Source organism: Nomascus leucogenys, chromosome 17 (genome assembly GCF_006542625.1).
Source record: "Nomascus leucogenys isolate Asia chromosome 17, Asia_NLE_v1, whole genome shotgun sequence".
NCBI classification, from domain to species: Eukaryota; Metazoa; Chordata; class Mammalia; order Primates; family Hylobatidae; genus Nomascus; species Nomascus leucogenys.
Window position 1 is genome coordinate 41922585 of NC_044397.1, and position 10624 is coordinate 41933208.

At 47.1% G+C, this 10624-nt stretch overlaps 1 pseudogene across 1 annotated transcript; it reads right to left on the minus strand.

Moving 5' to 3' along the window:
• Positions 1-3144: 3144 nt before the first annotated feature.
• On the minus strand, positions 3145-4611 carry LOC115830876 (annotated as a pseudogene). Its single transcript, XR_004026387.1, has one exon. The product of XR_004026387.1 is annotated as a succinate dehydrogenase [ubiquinone] flavoprotein subunit, mitochondrial pseudogene (transcript).
• Positions 4612-10624: the final 6013 nt, after the last annotated feature.

The window sequence follows — 10624 nt, forward strand, 5'->3', positions numbered from 1 at the left end:
ACATGATCCACCTGCCTCAGCCTCCCAAAGTGCTGGGATTACAGGCATGAGCCACCGTGCCCAGCCCCTTGTTTTGTTTTTTTTTAACACAGAGTCTCACTCTCTCGCCCAGGCTGGAGTGCAGCAGCGTGATCTCAGCTCATTGCTACCTCCATCCCCTGGTTTCAAGCAATTCTCGTGCCTCAGCCTCCGGAGTAGCTGGGATTACAGGTGTGCACCACCACGCCCACCTAAGTTTTGTATTTTTGGTAGGGACTGGGTTTCACCATGTTGACCAGGCTGGTCTTGAACTCCTGACCTCAGGTGATCCACCTGCCTTGGCCTCCCAAAGTGCCGGAATTAAGTGAGCCACTACGCCCAGCAGGGTTTCAGGAGTTTTAAATGAGATTATGCAGATCTGAGTGCCTGGTATTGCCTGTGATAAACGTTGGTTCTTTCTGAGCCATAGTGCTGCTAAGAAGCGTGATCCAAATAAGTTATATTTTATTCCACAACTCAGCAAACCTCAGCCTGTGCATAAACCTTTCCTGTTCAGTGTGATTTTTCTGCCTGGCTTCCCTCTTCTGTCCTTTCTGTACCACCCTGTGTTTTGCTGATGGCCAATCAATGGCACATTTTTCTTAAACAGCCTGCACTTGGTATTTTACTGCCGACCATGAGGGCCCCCGCCTTTTAATTACTCCTGCTGAGCCCAGCACTATATATAACACTAATGTTTCTGGGACTGCCAGCAATTAAAACCAAAAATAAATAACACATTACAAGCTGCAAACCCAGCTAGGCTAGGGTAATGCTACGGATGGATAGGAAGCTTTTTGTTTTTAATTGCTCAAGTTTCTCCAGGCCCCGCTAAATGTAAACACCTGACAAGCAGCTGTTTGCCAGGGGATGGAGCAGAGGAAGGCTTGACTGAAATCTCTTCTCTGATGCTCTGTCTCTTGTTCTGGGCCCCCAGGGAGCTGATTGACATTCCCCTGCCTCAGTGTTACTCTCTGCAAAAGGGAGATGTTCAAGAACAAAGCTGATGGTAGACACGCATGTTTATGAACATGTTGCTCTTGGTCATGTATCGAATTGGAACAAGCTTTATTGATTTTTGCTGTTGTTTTTGTTTTTCTACCTTGAAAACAAAAGACATGGAAAGAGCAGTTTTGATGAATACTTATCTTATTTCATTTAGTGAGCGTGTGAGGTTAATACCAGAGGTTGTCCACAACCAGGGACTACCATTATAACATCCAATTGTTAAAGCCCAACTTGGAAAATTAACTTTTTTTTTTTTTTTTTTTTTTTTTTTTTTTTTTTTTTTTTTTTTTAGAGTGTGGAGTGGGAAATCGGGGTCTCACAGTCTTCAGAGCTGAGAGCCTCGAACAGAGATTTACCCACGTATTTATTGACAGCAAGACAGTGATAAGACTTACTAAAAGTATCCCTTATGGGAAATAAAGGGAAGCAGGAGCATGTCCTTAAGACACAGATCGCTCATGCTATTGTTTGTGGTTTAAGACTGCCTTAAGAGGTTTTCTGCTCTGGGTGGGCCAGGTGTTCCTTGCCCTCATTACGGTAAACCCACAACCTTCTGGCGTCGGCATCATGGCCATCATGAGCATGTCACATGCTGCAGAGATTTTGTTTATGGCCAGTTTGGGGGCCAGTTTATGGCCACATTTGGGGGCCTGTTTCCAAAAATGTATCTCATTTCTTTTTTTGATTGTTACTATTAATAGCCAGAGTCAGCAGAAAAATCCCTTCCCCAACGAAATGCATTTCCACAAGCATAGGAAGCTCTGTTTGTTCACTGCTGACTCCAGCACCTCATGGAGGCTGGGATACAGCAGGCACCAAGACACACCTTGTTTGGTGGGAACACTTCTAGTATTCTCACTTCAAACTATCTCAGATTTGCCATTTCTACATCCTAAGGCCTGTTCCCATTCTCTAATGCAATGGTTCCTTCTTTCCCAGCTGGCCTCCAACCCTACAAAAGCACTGCAGGGCATCACTCAGCCTTCTGTGCCTTAGTCACGCTGTTCTTCTCACCTTTCCACAAAGCCTCCCTCAAGTCCAGCCTCACTTGAAGACTGAAGGGCACAGGCCTCTGAAAATGTCAGCAGCGAACCTGTTCTCTTGTGTCTAACACCAAATGCCTTTCAGAATACGACTAAAGCAATGGACTTCTTTTTAGAAAATACGCAGAAATTCTTGCAAATAGTAGACAAGAGATCTCATTCTTGGACACGAATCCTTGTTATTAGAGGAATTCAGTTTCTTAGACTGACTATATATCAGGTTCTCCACAGCCCCCTGTGGCTAATGGCTGCCATACTGGACGGCAACACTCAACATTTCCATCATCACAGATGGTCCTACTGGACCGACTCCCAGCAGCACAGGCCTCACAGATCACTTTCCACCCGCCGCCCACTCTCCCTCTCTTCTGAGTATATTTAGGGGCAGCAACAGGTCCAGCTTAAAGACATTTCCGAGCTGCTGGAAGCCAGGCGTGATGACATGATCAATATCTGGGCCTGAGATGTAAGCACCAGTGTTGTGTTGAACTCCAGGAAACCTCTGAGAAAGCTGCCCTGCTGGGGACTGAGCTTCTACGGCGGTCCTGTGGCTCCCTCTCCTCCACGCTGTGACTCATCCATGACAGCCAGCGACGGTCAGGGCACGGAGGTCACACCCAAGCACACACGAGTGAACCACAGAAGGCTGTCCTGGATGCTAAGCAGTCACTAATTCTGCCCTAGCCTGCTGACCTTCTATGTGGAACAGAAGTACACTTCTGGTCTCTTCCATATTCTTGGTACAGTGAAGAGCACATCCTGCTGCTGTTTCCTCCAGATACTGGTGCAGCCTCGTATGTTTATCGCAGCACTAGTCACAATAGCAAAGTCATGGAATCAACCCAAGTGCCCATCAACGGACGACCGGATGAAGAAAATGTGGTACATATATACCATGAAATACTACTCAGCCACAAAAAAAGAACGCAATCATGTCTTCTGCAGCCACACGGATGGAACGGGAGGTCACTATCCTAAATGAAGTGACTCAGAAGGTCAAGTGTCACACATTCTCACTGGAAGTGGGCGCTGAACGGTGAGTATACCTGGACACACGGAGTGCACTAACAGAGACTGGGGGCTCCAAAAAGCGGGCGGGGGTGGGGATGAGCAATTACCTGCTGGGTACAACACACACGACTTGCGTGACAGGTACATGAAAAGCCCAGACTCCACCACATCACAGTAAAAACATCCACACAAAACTGCACCTGCATCCCCATATATCTATTTTTAAAAAAACAAAACCAGTGCAGGACCAGGTATGCAGCCCGCCTGCTCACCCCAGAGCGAGTCCAGGCTCTTACCTTCTGCATGCTGAGTCGCAGTTCCGATGTTCTTATGTTTCCATCAGCAAATCTCAATTTGTCAAGATTCATGACAGATTCTTCCCCAGCATTTGGTTTAATTGGAGGGACTTTATCTCCAGGCCTGCATGACTTTTCGATGCTCAGGGCACATGCCTGACCAGACAACCAGGTCCAACAGCGAGTTTGTCCCGAGGCGGTTGGCACCATGTACCGAGGCACAGGCGGCCTCCCCACAGGTGTACAGGCCGGGCACAATCTGATCCTAGCCATTCACATGCCTCAGGACCTGCCCCTTGTAGCTGGTGGGAATGCCATCCATGTTGTAATGCACGGTGGGGAGGACAGGGATTGGCTCCTTCGTGACGTCCACGCCAGTGAAGAGCACGGCTGTCTCTGAAATGCCGCGCAGGCGCGTGGCCAGCTGCTCTGGAGGTAGATGGTGCAGCTGCAGGTAGACGTGATCTTCCTCAGGGCCACAGCCTCTTCCTTTGCGGATCTCCAGAGTCATCGACCGAGACACCACATCTCTAGACGCCAGGTCCTTCGCGACAGGGGCGTATCGCTCCATAAACCTTTCGCCTTGACTGTTAATGAGAATGCCTCCCTCTCCACGACATCCTTCCGTAATGAGACAACCAGCACCACGTGTGCCCTCCTGTATAAGGTGTGCAATATTGAGTGGCCGGTCCGATCAGCCACACAGCAGCACCGACGGGCCTGCCCACCCTTTCCAAACTTGAGGCTCTGTCCACCAAATGCACGCTGATAAATCTTCCCATCTTCAGTTCTGCTAAATGGCAAGCCATAATTTTCTAGCTGCGCCACAACAGTGTGTGACCTGGTAGGAAACAGCTTTGTAACACACACTGTATTAAACCCTGCCTCAGAAAGGCCAAATGCAGCTGGCAAGCCTGCCCCTCCAGCGCCTACCACCACTGCGTCGAATTCATGGTCCACTACTGGATACTGAGCAGAAATGGAATCTGAAACTTTAGCAGATGCCCTCTTGTTCCTTCAACAGTGAAGTGAAAACCTCGGGTTCCTGTTTGCAACACTGTTGGCCACGCCTTGACCCGCACCAGGCGCCGAGCGCTCAGCATCCGCCACAGGCCCCGGACCCCCGACATATCTGTAGTCGCCGCCGCGCAGTCCCGCCAGTCCTCGCGCAGACTGCGCCTGCGCACCACACCGGGTAGAGCCGGCGGGAAACCCGGCCCGCGCACCACGCCCGGGTCAAGGCGGGGGCGGTAATTAACTTTATTTTTTTCTGAAGGAAGTCCTTGGGTAGTACCCACGGTATAGTGTTGGCTGAGCTTAAGACAGCTCCAAGTCATGGGACCCAAAAATACAGGTGGGCCAGGAAGGACCTTGAGTCTCATCCATTCCCTTGCCCACTCCATAGCCCCCTTGAAGAGCTCTGATTTTTTTTTCATCTCATAGACATAAGCCTAAGGATCAAATGTCCCGACATTGCAAATGCATCTGATACATTTCTGCGACATTATTCATAGAAAGATAAGGCACCAATAAAACTCAATTTGAAAAGGTCAAGAATGGGCTGGGCATGGTGGCTCACGCCTGTAATCCCAGCACTCTGGGAGGCTGAGGTGGGCAGATCACTTGAGGTCAGGAGTTTGAGACCAGCCTGGCCAACATGGTGACACTTTGTTTCTACTAAAAATACAAAAATTGATGAGGAGATATACCTAATGCTAAATGACGAGTTAATGGGTGCAGTACACCAACATGGCACATGTATACATATGTAACAAACTTGCACATTGTGCACATGTACCCTAGAACTTAAAGTATAATAATAAAATAAAATAAAATAAAAATAAAGATAAAAATAAAAATACAAAAATTGGCCAGAAGCGGTGGCGAGCACCTGTAATCCCAGCTACTCAGGAGGTTGAGGCAGGAGAACCTCTTGAACCTGGGAGGTGGAGGTTGCAGGGTTGCAGTGGGCCGAGGTTGTGCCACTGCACTCCGGCGTGGGTGGCAGAGTGAGACTTCATCTCAAAAAATAAATAAAGAAATAAATAAATGAAAAGATCAAGAATGGCTCTCCTTTGTGGAGCTCCTGGGTGCCTCCTTAGAAGTCCATCTCAGCACCAAGAGACATGTGGCCTCCAAGGCAACCTCCCCTCCACCCCAACTCTGAGCAGCCACCTGCTAATGACTGAGGGTGTAAATGGGTATGCACTGCCACCCATTGAAGCAGCTCTCAGCACCTGCCTAGCTGGCAGATGGCTGTGGTATGGTCGAGTCCCCCGCACCTCCCAATCTTACTGCCTAGACTGCCAAGAAATGCAAGATGGAAAATTCGAACACACCAGGGCAAATCCACATGCACTTTCCTTTACCCGTGGGTGTTAGTGGCTTTGCTGCAGGCAAAAGCAACTCTCTTGAAAGCAACAAATAATGAGCCTTGACAGCAGCAGCATGGAGCGAGTGCTGACTCATGAATGTTATCATTGTTCTCTCCTGCTATGGGCATTAGTCCATGTTCAGCCCTAAGCCAGAATGTCTGCATAGAGAACAAAGCTGATTATCTCCACAGCCGCTTGATTCTAGACGTGTTGCTAATGCAGGTAAACAAGTGCAAGGCCAGTCTCATTGTTGGGGAAGAAACACCCCAGTATAAATCCAAGAGGGTCCGTGTACATTCTCCATTTGTTCCCATTGCCCATTGCTTCTTCTCAATGGTTCCCTGCAAAAGGAAGGAGCTCATGAATGGCTTTTGGTTCTGCGAGAAGTACCAGCCTGCCTCATTCATTAAGCTCAAGAATCATCATATGTTAACCACCAACAAGCCAAAAAAAAAAAAAAAAAAAAGTACTAGCTCCCTCCTCGAACTCCAACATTGCTCACCCTTCCCTGGCACCTGTCAAAGCTCTGGGCACCAGCCTCCCTGATGGGCAGGGGGCACGTTGTCAGCAGCCCAGCTGTCTGGCACAGCCCAGCTGGAAGCTGAGACTCCATTGCCTCTCCATCCCTTTTCACATCACATCCATCAAGACCTTTTTCTCCCCCTGTCAGGTTCCTGGCCTCCACCTCCACCCGCAGCACACCCTCTGATTGGCCTGCTTTCCTTGAACAAATGTTTTATTTCTCGCATCGATGGATATCTTGGCACTGCAGCCCCTATTATACACTGGATTGAACACTATACCCATTTAGTGTGAGGGGTAATCATTTTTCTCTCGCAAATATGGAGCAGAGATTGTTAAGGTTTTCACTCACTGCTCATGCTGCGATTAGACATTTTGGCCTCTGAGACAAGTGTTAGAAAAGGCCAGAGGAGAAGAGATGAATGTTCCATTCGAGTGCAAAGATGGTACAGGAGGTGTGTGACCCATGGGGAGAAAATGAAGACCCTGCCTGCCTTTTTCTGCAGGGCGAGCAAATTCAGATGCCTCCAGGGCTAGACAGATCATACACGGTGAAAAACTTCCCTTGTAAAAATCATAAGGAGGGAGTAGTGGGGTTTCCTCCCTGTGGGAAGGGCACACCCCTCCAAAGGGCATTCAAATTTAAATTGAAAAATAATTGCAGCTGGCCCCTGGTGGCTCCTGCCTGTAATCCCGGCACTTAGGGAGGCCAAGGCGGGCAGATCATTTGAGGTCAGGAGTTCGAGACCAGCTTGGCAAACATGGTGAAACCCCAGCTCTATTAAAAACACAAAAATTAGCTGGGCATGGTGGCACACACCTGTAATCCCAGCTACTCGGGGGGGAGGCCGAGGCAGGGGAATCGCTTGAACCCAGGAGATGGAGGTCGCAGTGAGCCGAGATCACACCATTACACTCCAGCCAGGGCAACAGAGCAAGACTCCATTTCAAAATAATAATAATAATTGCTTCCCAAAAAAAAAAACAAAAACAATCCACGCACAGACCACTTTGGGGACGTTGCTAGTCTGCTGTTCCTGAATTGTGACTTCCAAGTGGTTTAGACTCACAATCACCTGGGTGTGAATATATCTCTGTCACATCCTGGCTACCTGACTTTGAAAACTTCCCATCATCTTCTAAGCATTCATTTCCCAGGTATCAAAAGGAAGTTGTAACAAGTCACAGTGCTGTCGGGAGCTAACAAAAGCTATTCTGTTGATGAACCTAGCACAATGCCTGGCTCATAGAAAAGCTAATCGGTGTTTAGTGCTTTTACTCTGACACTTCACTTTCACTAGGCAGGCAGTAATCACTGAGGATTCATCCCCCAACAAACCAGGTAAATCAGGTAAATGAACCTCTTATAAATGCATAGGGTTAACTGAAGTAGGTAGTTTAGGAATATTCAGTCAGTGAAGGAGTCTCACTAGAGACGAGAGTCTAATAATCCTCAGTAAAAAACAATCGTGTGTGTGTGTGTGTGTGTGTGTGTGTGTGTGTGTGGTTTTAGACATAAGATCTCACTCTGCCAGCCAGGCTAGAGTACAATTATCATAGCTCACTGCAGCCTCAACCTCCTGGGCTCAGGCAATCCTCCTGTCTCAGCCTCCCAAGTAGCTAGGACTACGGGTGTGCACCACCACACCCAGCTAATTTTTAAATTTTTTTGGTAGAAGCGGAGTCTCGCTATGTTTCCCAGGCTGGTCTGGAACTCCTAGCCTCAAGCAATCCTCCTGCCTTGGCCTCCCCAAAATGCTGGTATTTACAGGTGTGAGCCACCATACCCAGCCAAAAAATTCTTCCTCAAGTAAAAGAACTTGAGAATAGGTAGTTGAGCCGTGTCATGCACTCAGTCATTAATTCACAAGCTCTTGTTAAGTATCTAGGCAGGACCAGCCCAAACTGGGCCTGCTCTGTCGTTAACAAAAAGTCAAGCTTCCTCGTAGGCATAACAGAGCCAAAGTATGACTTATGAACCCTGGGCACATGTAATGGAAAAAGCTTTGACCTCTAACAATACCTGAAATCAACAATTCCTACCCATGGAACCAAGAAGCCTGGGGTGTGACCAGAATCTGACTGTTGGAACTCCTTTAAAAGTCAGGGATTTAGGCAGGGGGTGGTGGTTCATGCCTGGGATCCCAGCACTTCGGGAGGCTGAGGCAGGTACATCACATGAGGTCAGGAGTTCAAGACCAGCCTGGCCAACATGGTGAAACCCCATCTCTACTGGTAGTGTGCGCCTGCAGTTCCAGCCACCCAGGAGGCTGAGGCAGGAGAATTCTTTGAAGGCAGGAGAATTCTTTGGACCCAGGAGGTGGAGGTTGCAGTGAGCTGAGATCATGCCACTGCACTCCAGCCTGGGAGACAGAGTGAGACTCCATCTCAAAAAAAAAAAAAAAAAAAAAAAAAAAGGAGTTAGAGGTTCATTGGTCAGGAATATCCGGGACTAAAATCTGCTTCAACATACTTTACTATAAACGGTCAAATTTAAAGCACTCATATCAGACCCTGCCATACCAAATTTCTGAAATTCTTTCCCTTGCCCCTCTGACCCTTTAAAATTTGCCCCAGACCCTAAACCAGGGAGACAGGTTTCAACCCAATTCCTGTCTCCTTGCTGGCCAGACTTAAAGCCTTTCTTTTCTCAAAAGCTGGTGCCATGGTGGTTCTGTGTACATTGGGCGGTGAGCCCATTTGCTCAATAACACCTCCTAGGTTCCAGACACTGTCACTTCAAATTTGCTGTCTTCTCGATCTTTCGATTTATTTTTTAAAAATGTATTGATACGTAATAGATGTACATATTCTGGGAGTGTATGTGGTAATTTAATACATTCATATAATTTTTAAAGCTCACATCAGTGTAAATGGTATATTCATCATCTTAAATATTTGTCTTTTCTTTGTGCTAGAAACATTCAAATTATTTTCTTTTAGCTATTTTGAAATACACAATAGATTATTGTAAACTACAATTACCTTACTGATCTGTCAAATACTAGGTCTTATTGGGTCCTTGAACTCCTAGCCCCAGAATTTGTTACAGGCAATTCAGACTGGTGTTCTGATTTCACTCAGATCACAGAAGTACGAGGAATATCTTTTCTTTATCCATGCATAAACATTGATCAGATGACTTTTAAAATCATCTAATTGCTAATTGCACATCTGCTTAGAAATGTCCTTTGTCCGATATTCCCTCAGAGCAGCTGCACAGGAACCTGAGCTGTAATTTCTCTAACACATCCATCAACATTTACACCCAGCTCTATACCACCTACAGAAATGCTTGTAGCACTTAAAACCACAGCTGGTTTTCAGCACTCACACTGTAATTCCCCCAATTAACAAGGCTTAAAAAATCATTCCAGGGTGGACCAGGAATTATGTAAGCCACAGATATAACAGTGATTATACCTGGCCCTTCTGGGTGGCTCTCACCCCAGCTACAGGAACCGCTTTGCAAATGCTAATTAGTTATATTCATTCGGGGCTGCCCCATGCAGAATGTGGCAGTCACTGGAAACTAGAAGAGAAGAAGCCCAGAGTCACTTTCTCAATTGAACAGGAAAGTCAGTGGCTCAGAGCCCAGCTGACTGCATGGAGGGTACCAGAGAACAAAATGAGGCAACAGAGGTGTAAAAGTTGCAGGTACCGAGGGGAAAACAATGCAGTAATATTGGCCAAAGGGTTCCTAAAATTCATCCAGAGGCGGAACAATTGGAACGATCTCTGCTGAAGTTATGATTGGGTAGAAAAGAGCTGAACCAGCATCTCTCCAAACTGCCTGCCTTGCACCTGGGTTAGGTTTGCCAAACCTCTTGATGTTAACACCAAGGTGCTCATGTTACCAGCGGAGGGTGTCCAGGTTCTTGGCACTTTGAACAAAGAGTTGGATAAAACACACAAACAAAGCCAGAAAAGAATGAGCAACAAAAGCAGAGATTTATTGAAAATGAAAGCACACTCCACAGCAGGGCAGCAGGCACAACAAGCCGCTCAAGGGCCCAGTTACAGAATTTCCCAGGGTTTAAATCCCCTCTAGAGGTTTCCCATTGGTTACTTGGTACACGCCCTATGTAAATGAAGTAGTGGCCGCCCATCAGTCTGATTGGTTGCAGAAAGCAACCAATCAGAGGCTGAAGTGAAATTGCAAATTTATACTCTCATGCAAATGAAGACTTGGCCCACGATCAGCCTGATTGGTTGTAGGAGGGGACCAACTGGAGGTGCTTTCAGTTTTTCAATTGCCATGCAGAAAAGGAGTGGCAAGGAGTGGCGGGGGCTGGTCTTTTTGTTACTTGGGCATGGAAAGTTGGGGGTTTCCATTTTTTTTTTTTATTAT